Source organism: Erinaceus europaeus, chromosome 8 (assembly GCF_950295315.1).
Source record: "Erinaceus europaeus chromosome 8, mEriEur2.1, whole genome shotgun sequence".
In the NCBI taxonomy this organism is placed as follows: Eukaryota; Metazoa; Chordata; class Mammalia; order Eulipotyphla; family Erinaceidae; genus Erinaceus; species Erinaceus europaeus.
This window is the reverse complement of record NC_080169.1, coordinates 41,456,319-41,471,334: the sequence shown is the minus strand read 5'-3', so window position 1 is coordinate 41,471,334 and position 15,016 is coordinate 41,456,319.

The following is a 15,016-nucleotide window of genomic DNA, read 5'->3' as shown; positions in this document are numbered from 1 at the left end:
AAAGGAAGTACGTAGGATAAGGGAGTGGAGGGGAAAAAGAGCATGAACAAGTGGGGATTAAACCAGTGAAGATTAAGCCAACGGGGATTAAACCAATGTGCTTCAGGCAGGGCAGGTCTCAAACAAAACAATGATTATGTAAATAGATCACAGCATTAAGCAATGCAGCATAGAGCAGGGGGAGCTGGTGTAATTCCCAACATCTCCCACTTTCTTTTTATCTAGTGGCCACAGTATCAGGAAAGCAGGGTGCTTTGTGAGGCAGGGAGACTGATAGGAGGAGGCACACCTTTGGGGTTCTATTGTCCCTTCTTGCTCAACCTCTCAGTAGAGAGAGAGACTAACAGGATTGACACACCCTTCAGGTTCAAGCCCTGCCAAGCTTAACCACATCCTCACAATTTCCCAACATCTTACTCTTGTTTAATGGCCATATATAAATGGATCAATGTCTGTAGAAGACTCCATTGCTGTCAGGGAAATAGAAGTGTAGGGGTGAACATAAACCTGTTGGGAAGAAACATAAATGATATCGTGTAGGCATCTTCAAAAAGAACTGGCACAAGACAGGGAGGGATATGTAAGAGTAGCAAGGGACAGCGTGTGACTGAAGAGAGATCTAGTAGGCAGAGAGGGGGCTGTCTGATGGATGGAGGACTGGGGGATTGATAGGCCAAGGGGCAAGAGGGGTGATCTGGCATTGCAAAGTCCTGAGACAGCTGGATGAAAGGTCCATGGACTGCTATAGTCAGTCCTTGAGAAGTCCAGCAGTGTAAAGGGAGTATCAAAAGGTGTATCAGTAAGTCTCACAGAAGTCCAATGCCAACGACCAGGGGAAGAAATGTCGTGTGTCTATCTCGATGGAGGAGGACAGCCACAGGAACTTTGCTTCTCTGTAGAGACTGAGCTAGAACCACCAAAACATGACAGGCGAAGCAGAAGCAGGAAGAGCAGACAGTGATGGGTGAGAGAAAGGTGGTAGGAAAGTCTTTTCCTTTGGAATCTGTGAATCAGGTTCTCCAGATCGTGTCAGGTCACAACATGGGTTTCGGGGGGGGGGGGCAGCTGTACTTGTGGGCGATGTCAGAGAACAGGGGTCAAGATGGATTTCTGGGAATTCTGTATGAGCAGATGCTTCTTCATGTGAAGGCTTTACATAGATGTAGTCAATTACTTGTGAAGAAAAAACTTGTAACAAATTAGAAGTTTACTATAATTGATAACTCAATGATTATAATTGTTTTAAATATCTTTATAATTTTGTTTAAAGGTCATCTTATGTGACCTCATGTAGCAGTTTCTGTACAACAGGATCTTCAGACCAAATTTAGGTAAAATATATATTTATTTATTTTTAACTATGTTTTACTTTGTACTTTTAAACAAACTCACATGTTAGTGACAATGTTTTATTTTTAGAACATTTACAATGTCAGATTGATGCCAGATTTGTTGTGGATTAATTTCTTCCAAAAATGTCCTGTTTAGAGATTTTGTATTTTAACTTTGGAGATGATGAATTGTCACATTGAATATTCAGACTTTTCCCTTAAATACTCAGATATCTTTAGTGATTAATTTTACTTTTCCATGCCTGAGGTTTTTGTCTATTGTTAACTATGTTTTCCGGATATGTGTGGACTTGCTGTAATAGTGGTGTAGCAGTGGGTGGAGGAGTCATGGAAGTGGAAGGCACTGGATAAGTGATGGCCAGAAAAGCGGCTATGGAGTCCTCAGGAGAAGCTGGACACCTGTCTGCCAAAACAGGAGTCTCAGGGCCTAGGGTGGGTCAGGATCGAGACTGGCTTTGCTTTTTCTTGTAAGCATGTATGGTGCTGGGTAAGCACTATGACCATTTCCCTTAACTCCTGGACCTCAGCCTCAAGGTCCTTTAGCCTTTTTGGAGGTTACCTTATATATCTCCTGAAAGCTGTGACCATGGTCAAAAGGTGTAGCCCCGAGAAAAATGTCCCAGAGATATAAAAACTTTATAAAGAAAAAGGAGTAGAGAGTTTGGAAAACATCTTCATAAAGAGGAAGATCACCCATGGTGATCACCCATGGTCTCAGAAAAATAATAATAATAAAAAAGATTCACGTTGCCTTAACACGAGGTTTGAAGAGAGCCAAATAGTGTATCTGGGGCACCTATGCAGGTCTGCCGCTTGTGTGTGAAGCTGAGGGGTAGGTCCCTGTTTGGGCACCAGATGCTGGGCTAGCCTGAGGGTGCTTCTTCCCAGGCACGTGCTCTCTGGTTTGGAGAGAACTCGACCAGAGCCAACCCTGGCTGCTGTGCAGGAAAGGGATCAGGAACTAGCATCACGAAAGGGGGGGGGGAGACTCTGGGACTCGCAGAGCAGGAACACACAATACCCTGCTGTGTTTATTGATCTGCCTTTAAATATCTTCTGAGACGGAAGTGGTAGGGTGGAAAAAGGAAGTATATAGGATAAGGGGATGGAGTGAAAAAAGAGTGTGAACCAGTGGGGATTAAACCAGTGGAGATTAAACCAATGCACTGCAGGCAGGGTAGGTCTCAAACAAAACAATGATTATGTAAATAGATAACAGCAGTTATCTAAGCAATGCAGCATAGAGCAGGGGGAGTTGTCATAATTCCCAACAGGGTCCTGGGTGTCACAACCCTGGGTACCATGAGGGTCAAATTGGGTACCATGAGACTCAAAACTGGGTACTGTGGAGCTCAAATGGGGTCCTGGCAGTCTTGACACCAGGTACTGAGAGGGTCAGACTCAGATACCGAGAGACTAAAATTGGGTACTGATAGACTTGAACTCGGTTCCCTTGAGGCTCTAACCCGCTTACCACGAGGCTTGAATCCGGGTCCTGTGAGGGTCATATCAGGTGCTGCAAGACTTGATTACGGGTTCAAAAGGCTCAAACCCCTGTCTCAAGAGGTTTAAACCCATGTGCTGCAGGCTCTATCCAGGATCCCCTGATTTCCAAATCCAGGTCCCAAGAGGCTTGGACCCATGTCATCAAGGTTCATACCTGGGTACCAGGAGGCTCAAATCGGGTACCAGGATACTTGGACCCGGGTACCAAGAGGCTCAAATTGGGAACCACAAGACTCAAACCTGTGCCAAAGAGGATTGAACCCAGTTCCCACAGGGTCGAATCTGGATCCTGTGAGGTTCATAACCTAGTCCCATGAGACTTGACCACGAGCCCAAGAGAATCAAACCTGTGTCCCAGAAGGTTTGAACCCGTGGGCTGCAGGCCCTGTCCAGGGTGCCCTGGGACACTGGTACAAGCTTTTCAGGAAATCATGGTACCCTGGATAGGGCCTGGTTTGGAAATCATGGTACCCTGGATAGGGCCTGCGGCACACAGGTTCAAACATTGCAGAAACCATGTTTGAGCCTCTTGGGCCTGGGGTCTAGTCTCGAGGGACTTGATATGAGCCTCGAGGGACCCAGATTTGAGATTCACAGGAATCAAGGTAACCAAGTTCAAGCCTCATTGGCCCATGTTCAAGTCTTGTGGTACCCAATTTTAGCCTCGAGGTACCTGTGTTTAAACCTCACAGGACATGTACAAGCCTCTCAGGACCCAGGTTCAGAAATCAGGGGACCCTGGATAGGGCCTGCAGTATACAGGTTCAAAACTCATGGGACACGGGTTTGAGCCTCTTGGGCCCACGGTCGAGTCTCTCTAGACCCGATATGAGCTTCATGAGACCCAGATTTGAGCCTTGCAAAAGCTGGGTTCAAGACTCGTTGGCCCGGGTTAGAGTCTTGTGGTACCCAATTTGAGCCTTGCAGTACCCAGGTTTGACCCTTGAGGTACCCTGGTCAAGACTCACGGAACCTGATTTGAGCCTCGCAGTAATCAGTTTTTAGTCTCACGGTACCCAATTTGAGCTCTTGGTACCCAAGTTCGAACCTCTCCGGACCCAGGTTCAGAAATCAGAGGACCCTGGATAAGGCCTGAAGCACACGGGTTAAAACTTTGCAGTACCCGGGTTTGAGATTCTTGGGCCTGTGGTCCAGTCTTCTGGGACTAGATATGAGCCTTGCAGGACCCAGAATTGAGCCTCACAGGAACCGGGCTTGAGCTTCACGTGAACTGTGTTTGAGCCTCATTGGCCCTAGTTCAAGTCTCGTGGTTTCCAGATATAACCTTCACCATACCCGGGGTCAAGACTCATGGGATCTGGGTTTGAGGATTGTGAAAACTGATTTGAGCCTCACAGATCCAGTGTTTAAGTCTCTCAGACCCTATTGGAGCCTCTCTGGACCCAGATTTGAATCTCGCCTGTCCAGGGTTTAAGCCTCTGGAACCCAGTTTTGAGTCTCTTGGGATATGATTCGAGCCTCTTAGGATATGGATTCGAGCCTTGCAGGACCTCGGTTTGAGTCTTGCAGGCCCAGGGTTTAAGCCTGATGGATCCAGCTTTGAGCTTTGTGCACCCGGTTTCGAGCCCTGCTGGACCTGGGTTCAGGAATAAGGAGACCCGGGATAGGGCCTGTGGAACATGGGTCCGAGCCTCACAGGACTGTGTTCAGGACTCATGAGACTCAGGATAGTGCCTGTGGGACATGGGATCAAGCCTCTCAGGACCCAGTTTTGTGCCTCATGGGCCCAGGGTTGGGTCTCTTGGGACCCGATTCGATCCTCCCAGGACCCAGGTATCAGCCTTGCGGGACCTAGATTCAAGCCTCATTGGCCTGGGTTCAAGTCTCCCAGTACCCAATTTGAGCCTCTCAGTAGCCAGGTTTGACACTCACGATCCCCAGGGTCAAGACACATGGGACCAGATTTGAGCCTCAAGGTACCTGGGTTCAAGTCTTGTGGGACCAATATGAGCCTCACAGTACCCATATTTGAGCCTCGCGGGAATCAGGATTGAGCCTCAAGGGAACTGGGTTCGAGCTTCATTGGCCTGGGATCGATTCTCATGGTACCCGATTTGAGCCTCTTGGTATTCGGGTATGATCCTCACAGTACCCAGTACCCGGAGTCGAGATTCGTGGGACCAGATTCGAGCCTCCCTGTACCTGGGTTTGTGGATCACAGAAACTGATACGAGCCTCGTGGGTAGTTTTTAAGCCTCCGAAACCCGATTGTAGCCCCTCTGGATTCGGGTCTGAGCCTTGCAGGACCTGGATTCTAACCTCGTGTATGCAAGGTTTAAGCATCTGAGACCCGATTTCGAGCCTCTCTGGACCCAGGTTCAAGCCTCACAGGACCCAGATTCAAGTCTTGTGAGTCCAGGGTTTAAGACTCCAGGACCTGGCTTTGAGCCCTGTGGGACCTAGGCTCGGGAATAGGAGACCAGGGATAGGGCCTGCGGGACATGGGATTGACCCAGTCTCATGCCTTGTGGACCCAGGTTCGGGTCTCAGAGGACCCTATTTGATCCTCTCAGGACCCAGGTTTGAGCATCGCAGGACACAGATTTGAGCACCATTGGTCTGGATTCGAGTGTCGAGGTATCCAATTTGAGCCATTTGGTACCCAGATTTGACCTGATTCAAGCATCACAGTACCTGGGTTCGAGCTATCGGGGACCTGGTTTGAGTCTCCCAGAACCTGGGTTCTGGCCTCATGAACCCCGTGTTGAGTCTTGTGGGACATGATTTGAGCCTCGTAGTACCTGGATTTGAGCATCTTGGGACCCGGGTTCGAGACTCACGGGACCCATGTTCTAGCCTCGTGGGCCCAGGGTCAAGTCTCAAGAGACCCAATTTGAGCCTTGTGGTACCCGGGTTCAAGCATCACAGGACCCGCTTTTGAGTCTCCCGTGACCTGAGTTCTAGCCTCATGAGCCTGGGGTCAAGTCAGGGGACCTGATTTAAGCCTTACGGTACCTGGGTTCAATCCTCATGTGACCCAGGATTGAGCCTAGTGGAACTCAGGTTTTATCCTAGCAGGATCTGGGTTCAAGCCTCGGGAACATGGGGTCGAGTCTTGTGGGACATGATTTCAGCCTTGTGGTACCCGGGTTCGAGCCTCTCATTACCCGAGTTACAACCTTGTGGGACTTGGGTTCTAGCCTCGCTGGACTCTTGGGACCCAGAAACGAGCTTTCAGGACCCAGATACGACCCCCATGTGACCTCTGTTCGAGCCTCTCAAGATTCGGGTTTGTGCCTTTCAGTACCCAGGTTCGAGCATCCTGGGACAGTTTGAATTTCGAGTGGTCCCACGGTCTAGTTTCATGGGACACAATTTGAGCCTCTCAGTTCCTGGATTTGAGCCTCGTAGGACCCAGGTTTGAGCCTTGTGGGGGGGGGGGGCGGTCAGTTCCCTCGGGACCCGATTCGAGTGTCTTGGGACCCAGGTTCTAGCTTCGTGAGCCCCCAGTTGAGTGTCATGGGACATGGTTTGAGCCTCGCAGTACCTGGGTTGGAGCCTCTTGGCACCCAGGTTAAAGCCTCCTGGGTTTGAGCAATGCAGGACCCGGTTTTGAGCCACCTGGGACCCGGGTTCTAGGCTTGTGAGGGTGGGGTCCAGTCTCAAGGAAGACAATTTGAACCTTGCAGTACCCGGGTTCGAGCCTCTCGGTACCTGGGTTCAAGTATCCCAGCACCATTTTTTGACTCTTGCAGGACCTGTGTTCAAGCCTCATGGGACCAGGGTAGGGTCTCATGGGACATGCGCTCAAGCCTCATGGTCCCTGAGTCGAGACTCATGGGACAAAATTTGAGCTTCTCAGTGCCCGGGTTCAAGCCTCACTTGACCCAGGTTTGAGCCTCTCAGCACACGAGTTTGAGCCTTTTGGGACCCAGATTCGACATTGGTGGGACCTGGGTATGAGCCTCTTGAGACCCGGTTTCGAGCAGCCCAGGACCCGGGTTCTAGCCTCATGAGCCCAGCATCAAGTCTCGCAGGACATGATTTAAGCCTCATAGTACTTGGGTTTGAGCCTCTCAGGATCTGGGTTCACGACTCATGGTACCTATGTTTTAACCTCATCTGCCCAGGGTTGAGTCTCAAGGGACCCAATTTGAGCCTTGCGGTACCCAGGTTCAAGCATCACAGAACATGGTTTTGAGTCTCCTGTGACCTGGGTTTGAGCCTCATGAGCTCGGGGTCAATTAAGGGGACCTGATTTGAGACTTACGGTACCCGGGTTCAAGCCTCACTTGACCGAGGATCAAGCCTCATGGGCCTCAGGTTTTAGCCTCGAAGGGCTCAGGTTAGAGCCTTGTGGGCTCAGGGTCAAGTCTCAAGGGTCCCCTGACTCAATTTGAGCCTTATGGTACCTGGGTTCGAGCCTCACATGACCCAGGATCGATCCTCCTGGGACTTAGGTTTTAGCCTTGCAGTACCCAGGTTTGAGCCTCTCAGTACCCGGGTTCCAGCTTCGTGGGATGTGGGTTCGAGCCTCGATGGACCAGGAACAAGCCTCTTGGGACTTGGGAGCGAGCTTTTGGGACCCAGATACGACCCTCGCATGACCTGTGTTTGAGTCTCTCACAACTTGGGTTCATGACTTTTGGTACCCAGGTTCGAGGATCCTGGGACCAGTGTTTGAATCTTGTGTACCTGGGTTAGAACCTTGTGGGAACTGGGGTCAGGTCTCACAGGACATGCTCTAGCCTCTTGGTCCTGGGGTCAAGTTTCACGGAACATGATATGAGCCTCTCAGTACCTGGGTTCAAGCCTCACAGGATCCGGGTTCAAGCCTTGTGGACTGGTGGTCTGTTCTTGTGGGACCTGATTCGAGCATCTCAGGTCCAGGGTTCAAGCCATGTGGGAACTGGGTTTGAGCCTCTCAATACTTGGGATTTAACCTCTTGGTACCCGAGTTCGAGCATCCTGGGACCGGTTTTTGAATATCGAGGGCCTGGATTTGAACCTTGTGGGATCGGTGTCAGGTCTCCAGGGACACACACTCAAGCCTCATGGTCCCAGGGTCGGGTTCCACAGGACATGATATGAGCCTCTTAATACCCGATTCAAGCCTCACAGTATCCAGGTTTGGGCCTTGTGGACCAGTGGTCAGTTCTCATGGGAACTGATTTGAGCATCTCTGGACCTGGGTTCTAGCCTCATGAGCCTGTGGTCAAGTCTCATGGGACATGATTTGAGCCTCACAGTAACCAGGTTCAAGCCTCTTGGGACCCAGGTCCGAGCCTCCCAGGACACAGGTTCGAGCAATGCAGGACCCAGTTTCAAGCCACCCAGGACCTGGGTTCTAGCCTCTTGAGTGCAGGGCAAAGTTTCAAGGAAGACAATTTGAACCTTGCAGTACCCGGTTTTGAGCCTCTCGGGACCCAGGTTCATGGCTCTCGGTACCCAGGTTCCAGCATCCCAAGACCGTTTTTCAAATCTTGTGGGACCTGGGTTCAAACCTCATAGGACTGGGGTAGGGTCTCATGGGACACACACTTGAGCCTTGTGATTCTGGGGTTGAGACTCACGGGACCCAGATAAGACTGGTGGGACCTGGGTACGAGCCTCCCAGTACCCGGGTTCAAGCCTCTTGGGATCCGGGTTCTGGCCTTGTTAACCGATAGTTGGTTCTCACGGGACCTGATTTGACCATCTTGGGACCCGGGTTTGAGCCTCTCGGTACCCATGTTCAAGCATTCCTGGACCAGTGTTTGAATCTCACAGGACCTTGTTTCAAGCCTCATGGGATCTGGGTTTAGGTCTCGCTGGACATGTACTCAAACCTTGTGGTGCTTGGGTCAATTTCGTGAAACATGATATGAGCCTCTCAGTACCTGGGTTCAAGCCTCGTGGGATCCATGTTCAAGCCTTCTGGACCATTGGTTGGTTGTCATGGGACCATATTCGAGCTTCTTGGCCCCCTGGGTTGAGTCTCGCGGGACTCAATTTGAGCCTCACAGTACCCATGTTTGAGCCTTATTTTCCCGGGTTTAAGTTTCAAGGGGCCCTGGGTTGAGTCTCGTGAATCACAATTTGAGCCTCACAGTAAACTGTTTGGAGCCTTGTGGGACCCGGGTTCGAGCCTCTTGGGATCCAGGTTTGAGCCTGGTGGGCCCGGGGTTTAGTCTCGCAAATCTCGATTTGAGCCTCACAGTAACCAGGTTCAAGCCTAGAGGGACCCGGGTTTGAGCTTCTCAGGACACTAGTTTGAGCCTCATGGTCCCTGGGTCAAGTCTCACAGAACGTGAGCATCTCAGTACTCAAGTTCAAGCCTTTCAGAACCTGGGATCGAACCTTGTGGCCCGAGGTGGAGTCTCACAGAAATCGATTTGAGCCTCATGGTACCCGGGTTTGAGCCTCATGGGACTTGGCTTCTTGCATCCTGAGCATGGGGGGGTTGAGTCTCTTGGGACACAATTTGAGCCTAACCATACCTGGGTTCGAGCCTCTCTGGACCCGGGTTTGAGCCTTGTTTGAGCCTTGTTTGAGCCTCTCAGGGCCCGGGTTCGAGTCTCATGGGAAACAATTTGAGTCTTGCAGCATCCAGGTTCGAGCCTCTCAGGACCTGGATTTGAGCTTCTTGGTTACCTGGGTTTGAGACTCTGGTATGAGACTTGCAGGAGCCAGGTTTGAGACTCAAATGACCTGGGTTTGAGCCTCTTGGGACCCACGTTCAAGCCTTGCAGGACCCTAGTTCGAACTTATTGGGCCCAGGGGGGCGAGTCTCATGGGACCTTATTTAAGCCTCATGGTACTCGGGTTTGAGCCTTTTGGGACCTGGGTTCAAACCTTACAGGACCCAGGTTTTAGCCTTGAGGGTGCCAGGTTTGAGCTTTGAGAGTGCTAAGTTCAAGCCCTGAGGGCCTGGACTCATGTCTCGCAGAACCAGATTGAGCCTCACAGTACCCAGGTTTGAGCCTCAAGGGACCCAGCTTTGAGCCTTGAGGGACCCAGCTTTGAGCCTCTCAGGCCAGGGTCTAATGTTGTGGAACTCGATTTAATCCTCTGAGTACCCGGGTTCGAGCCTCACTGAACCTGTGTTTGAGCTCTCAGGATCGTGTTGAGTCTCATGGGAACATTTTTGAACCTCATAGTACCAGGCTTTGAGCCTCGCAGGACCTGGTTTCTAGGCTCACAGGGCCCATGGTTGAGTCTTGCGAGTCCCATTTTGAGCCTCACGGTACCTAGTTTGGAGCCTCGCAGGACCCAGGTTTGAGCCTCTCGGGACCAGGATTTGAGACTCATTGGCCCAGGGTTGAGTCTTGCAAATCCCGATTTGAGCCTCAGGTTCAAGCTTCAAGGGACCCGGGTTCGAGGTTTTCAGGACCCTAGTTCGATCCTCGTGGTCCCTGGGTCAAGTCTAACAGAACATGATTTGAGCATCCCAGTACCCAAGTTCGAGCCTTTCAAAACCCAGGTTTGAACCTCATTGGCCGGGGTGGAGTCTAGCAGAACTTATTTTGAGCCTCGTGGTACACAGGTTTGAGCCTTGTGGGACCTGGCTTCTTGCATCCTGAGCACGGGGTCAAGTCTCTTAGTAACCAATTGAGCCTCACCATACCCGGGATCGAGCCTCTCAGAACCTGCATCTGGGTTTGAGCCTCGTGGGACCCAGGTCGAGTCTCAGGAACTCGATTTAAGCCTAGCAGTAACCAGGTTTGAGCCTCACAGGACCTGGGTTTTTGCCTCCTGAGCACAAGTTTGAATATCTTGGCACCCAATATGAGCCTCGCTGTACCTGGGTTTGAGGCATAGGGACCTGGTTATGAGACATGTAGGAGCTGGGTTCGAGCCTCGTGTATCCAGGGTCAAGTCTTGCGGGGACCTGATTTGAGCCTTGCGGTACCTGGGCTCGAACCTCTTAGGTCCCTGGTCTGAGCCATCAGGACCCATGTACAAGCCAGGTGAGACCCGCATTGTGTGCCCAGGGTTGAGTCTCACGAGATCTGATTTGAGCCTCGCAGTACCTGGGTTCGAGCTTCACTGAAACCGGGTTTGAGCTCTCGGGACCTGGGTTTGAGTCTCGCGGGACCGTACTTGAGACAAGCAGTACCAGGGTTAGAACCTCAAAGGACCTGGTTTCTAGGCTCTTGAGACCGGGTTTGAGTCTCACGGGGACCTGATTTGAGCCTTGTGGTACCGGGTTCAAGCTTCTCAGGTCCCAGGTTTGAGCCATTGGGACCCCATTACAAGCCCATTGAGACCAGCTTTAAGCATCTTGTGGACATGGGATTAAGTCTCACTGGACCCTATTTGAGCCTTGCAGTACCCGGGTTCGAGCCTCACCAAACCTGGGTTTGAGCTCTCGGGACCTGGGTTTGAGTCTCACAGGATCGTACTTCAGACAAGTGGTACCAGGGTTTTTATCTCGCAGGACCTGGTTTCTAGGCTTGTGAGACCGGGTTCAAGTCTCACGGGGCCCAGTGTAGAGTCTCGAGGGTCCCAAATTGTGCCGCTCAGTACCCAGGTTTGAGTCACATGGGACCTGGGTTCGAGCATGTTGGGCCTTGGGTCGGGCGTCTCGGGACCTGGGTTTGAGCCTATTGGGCCTGGGGTTGAGTCTTGTGGGACCTTATTTGAGTCTCATGGTACCCAGGTTTGAGCCTTTCGGGACTCGGGTTCAAGCCTCATGGGTCCGGGACCAAGTATTGTGGCACCCAATTTGAGCCACATAATACCAGTGTTTGAGCCTCATGTGCCCAGGTTTTGGGTCTCATGGGGCCCTGGGTTGACTCTCTGGGTCCCAATTTGAGCCTCACGGTACCCAGTTTGGAGCCTTGCAGGATCCAGGTTTGAGTCATATGAACCTGGGTACGAGCCTCGTGGGAGCTGGGTTCAAGCCTCGAGGACCTGGGGTCAATTCTCACAGAACCTGATTGAGCCTCATGGTACCTGGGTTTGAACCTCGAGGGACCCAGGTTTGTACCTATTGGGACTGGGGTTGAGTCTCAGCGGACCTGATTTGATCCTCCCAGTACCCGGGTTTGAGGTCGCGGGACCCAGGTTCTAGCCTCTTGGGCAAAGGGTCAAGTCTTGTGGCACCCAATTTGAGCCTCGCAGTACCCGAGTTTGAGCCTAATGGAGCCTTGTTCGAGTCTTGCAGGACCTGATTTGAGCCTCAAGGTACCCGGGTTCTAGCCTTTCAGGACACAGTTTCAAGCCTCTCGGTTACCCAGGTTTGAGCCATAGGAACCTGAGTACAAGACTCGCGGGAGCCAATTTGAGCCTCGAGGGCCCAGGGTTGAGTCTTGAGGAACTCGACTGAGCCTCACAGTACCTGGGTTCAAGCCTTGAGGGACCTGGGTTCGAGCCATGTTTGCACGGGGTTGAGTCTCACGGACCGGGATTTGAACATCTCAGTACCCCAGGTTCGAGCCACACAGGACACAGTTTTGAGCCTTGTGAGCCTGGGGTTGAGTCTCATGGGACACGATTTGAGTCTCAAGGCATCCGGGTTCGAGCCTTGCAGGACCCGGCTTCGAGCCTCCTGGGCCTGGGTCGAGTCTCTCAGAACTCGATTTAAGCCTCTCAGTACCTGGGTTCAAGCCTCACTGAACCTGGGTTTGAGCTCTCAGGACCTGGGTTGAGTCTCGCGGGACCTTTTTTGGGCCTTGTACTACCAGGGTTGGAGCCTTGCAGGATCCAGTTTCTAGGCTCCTGAGCTTGGGGTCAAGTCTCTCGGGACCCAAATTAAGCCTCTCGGTACCTGGGTTCAAGTCTCGCGGGACCTGGGTTTGAGCCTCCTGGGCCCCAGTAGAGTCTCGCAGAACTCGATTTGAGCCTTGCAGTACCCGGGTTTGAGCCTCGAGGGACCTGGGCTTTTGCTTCCTGAGCATGCATTCGAAACTCTTGGCACCCAAAGTGAGCCTCTCAGTAGTTGAATTTGAGACTCTCTGGACCTAACTTCGAGCCATAGGGACCCAGGTGCGAGCCTGGAAAGACCCCCATTAAGAGCCTTGTGGGCCCAGGTTTGGGTCTCGTGGGACCGTACTTGAGACAAGCGGTACCAGGGATTGAACCTCGCAGGACCCGGTTTTAAGCTCATGAGACTGGGTTTGAGTCTTGTGGGGCCCAGGGTTGAGCGTGGTGGGTCCCAGGTCAGATCTCACCAGACTTGATTTGAGCATATCAGGACTCAGGTTTGAGCTTCGCAGGACCCAGGTTCAAGTCTATTGGGCCCAGGGTTGTGTCTCATGTGACCTGATTTAAGCCTCACTGTATGAGTTTGAGCCTTTCAGGACACAGGTTCCAACCTCATGGAACATGGGCTGGAGCCTCACGGGACCCAGGTTGGAGCCTCCTGTACCTGGGTTTGAGTCTCATGGGGCCCTGGGTCGAGTCTCTTGGGACCCAATTTGAGCTTCATGGTACCCAGTTTGGAATCTCGTGGGACCTGGGTTTGAGCCTCTCTGGACCCGGGTTTGAGAGTCTCGGACCTGAGGTTGAGTCTCATGGCACAAAATTTGAGCCTTGCCGTACCCAGGTTCAAGCCACTCAGGACCCAGGTTAGAGCCTTGTGGGCCCGGGGTGGAGTCTTGGGAGACACGATTTGAGTCTTGCGGCATCCAGGTTCGAGCCTCTTGGGATCCAGTTCAAGCCTCTTGGTTAACCGGGTTTGAGCCATAGGAACCCAGGTACAAGACTCATGGGAGCCAGATTCGAGCCTCGAGGGACCTGGGTTCAAGCCTTCTAGGCCCAGGTCGAGTCTCGTGGAACTGGATTTGAGCCTCGCAGTATCCGGGTTCTAGCCTCAAAGAACACGGGTTTGAGCTCTCGGGACCTGGGTTGAGTCTCACAGGATGTTTTTTTTAGACAAGTGGTACCAGGGTTCGAGTTTGCAAGACCCAGTTTCTAGGCTTGTGAGCCCATGGTCGAGTCTCGTGGCGCCCAAATTGAGCCTCTTGTTACCTGGGTTCGAGTCTTGAGGGACCTGGTTTCGAGCATGGTGGGCCCCGGGTCGGATCTCAGGGGACCCTATTATATCATCTTGGTACCTGAGTTCAAGCCTCATGGGACCTGGATTTGAGCCTTATGAGCCTGGGGTCAAGTCTGGTGGGACATGATTTGAGTATCACAGCATTCAGGTTCAAGCCTTGTGAAACCCAGGTTAGAGCCTCGTGGGACCCGGGTTGGAGCCTCATGGGCCCAGGGTTGAGACTCACAGTACTCAATTTGAGCTTGGCATGACCCGGATTCGAGCCTAGCAGGAACCTGGTTCAAAAATCCGGGACCAGGATTTGAGCCTATCGGTACCTGGGTTTCAGACTCCTGGGCCTGGAGTAGAGCCTCCAGGACCCTAATTGAGCCTCACAGGACCCAGGTTTGAGCCTCATGGGACCAGGGTTCAAGCCTCGTGGGACCCAGGTTCTAGCCCCACGGGACCCGGGTTGGAGTCTCATGGGACTGCGGTCTAGTCTCGCTGTCCCTGATGTGAACTTGGAAGTACCTGCGACCCTGTTTCGAGACTCACGGATCCCAGGTTCAAGCTTTGAGGGCTCCCACTTCTTGACTGTGATACCTGAATTGGAGCCTCTTGATCCTGGGGTCGAGTCTTGTGGGACCCGATATGAGTCTCGCAAGACCCGGGAGAGAGCCTCGTGGGCCTGGATTTGAGTCTTACAGGGCCATATTTGAAATTGTGCAGAGCCAGTTTCAAGCCATGCGGACACAGGTTTGAGCCTCAGAGGCCCACAGTTGTGTCTTGTGGGACCCCAATTGAGTCTTGCAAAACCAGGTTTAAGCCTCGCACAACCCGGTTTCGAACCTGACAGGATCCAGGTTCAAGCTTCATTGGCCCAGTGTTGAGTCTCTCAGGACCTGATTTGAAAATGTGGGGATCTGGGTTCGAGCCTCCCGGAACCCAGGTTTGAGCCTAATGGGATCCGGGTTCTAGCCTCATGGGCCTGGGGTCAAGTCTCACGGCACCCAGGTTCAAGCTTCATGGACCCGGGGTCGAGTATCATGGGACCCAATTTGAGCTTGGTCAGACCCAGGTTCTAACCTCTCAGGACCCGGGTCCGAGCCCTGAAAGACCCAATTTTGAGCCTTGTGGTACCAGGTTTCAAGCCTCTGGCAAACGGATTTGAGCCTTGCCTGACCCAGATTTGGGACTCAGGGGACCTGGGTTAGGGCCTGCAGGACATGAATTTGAG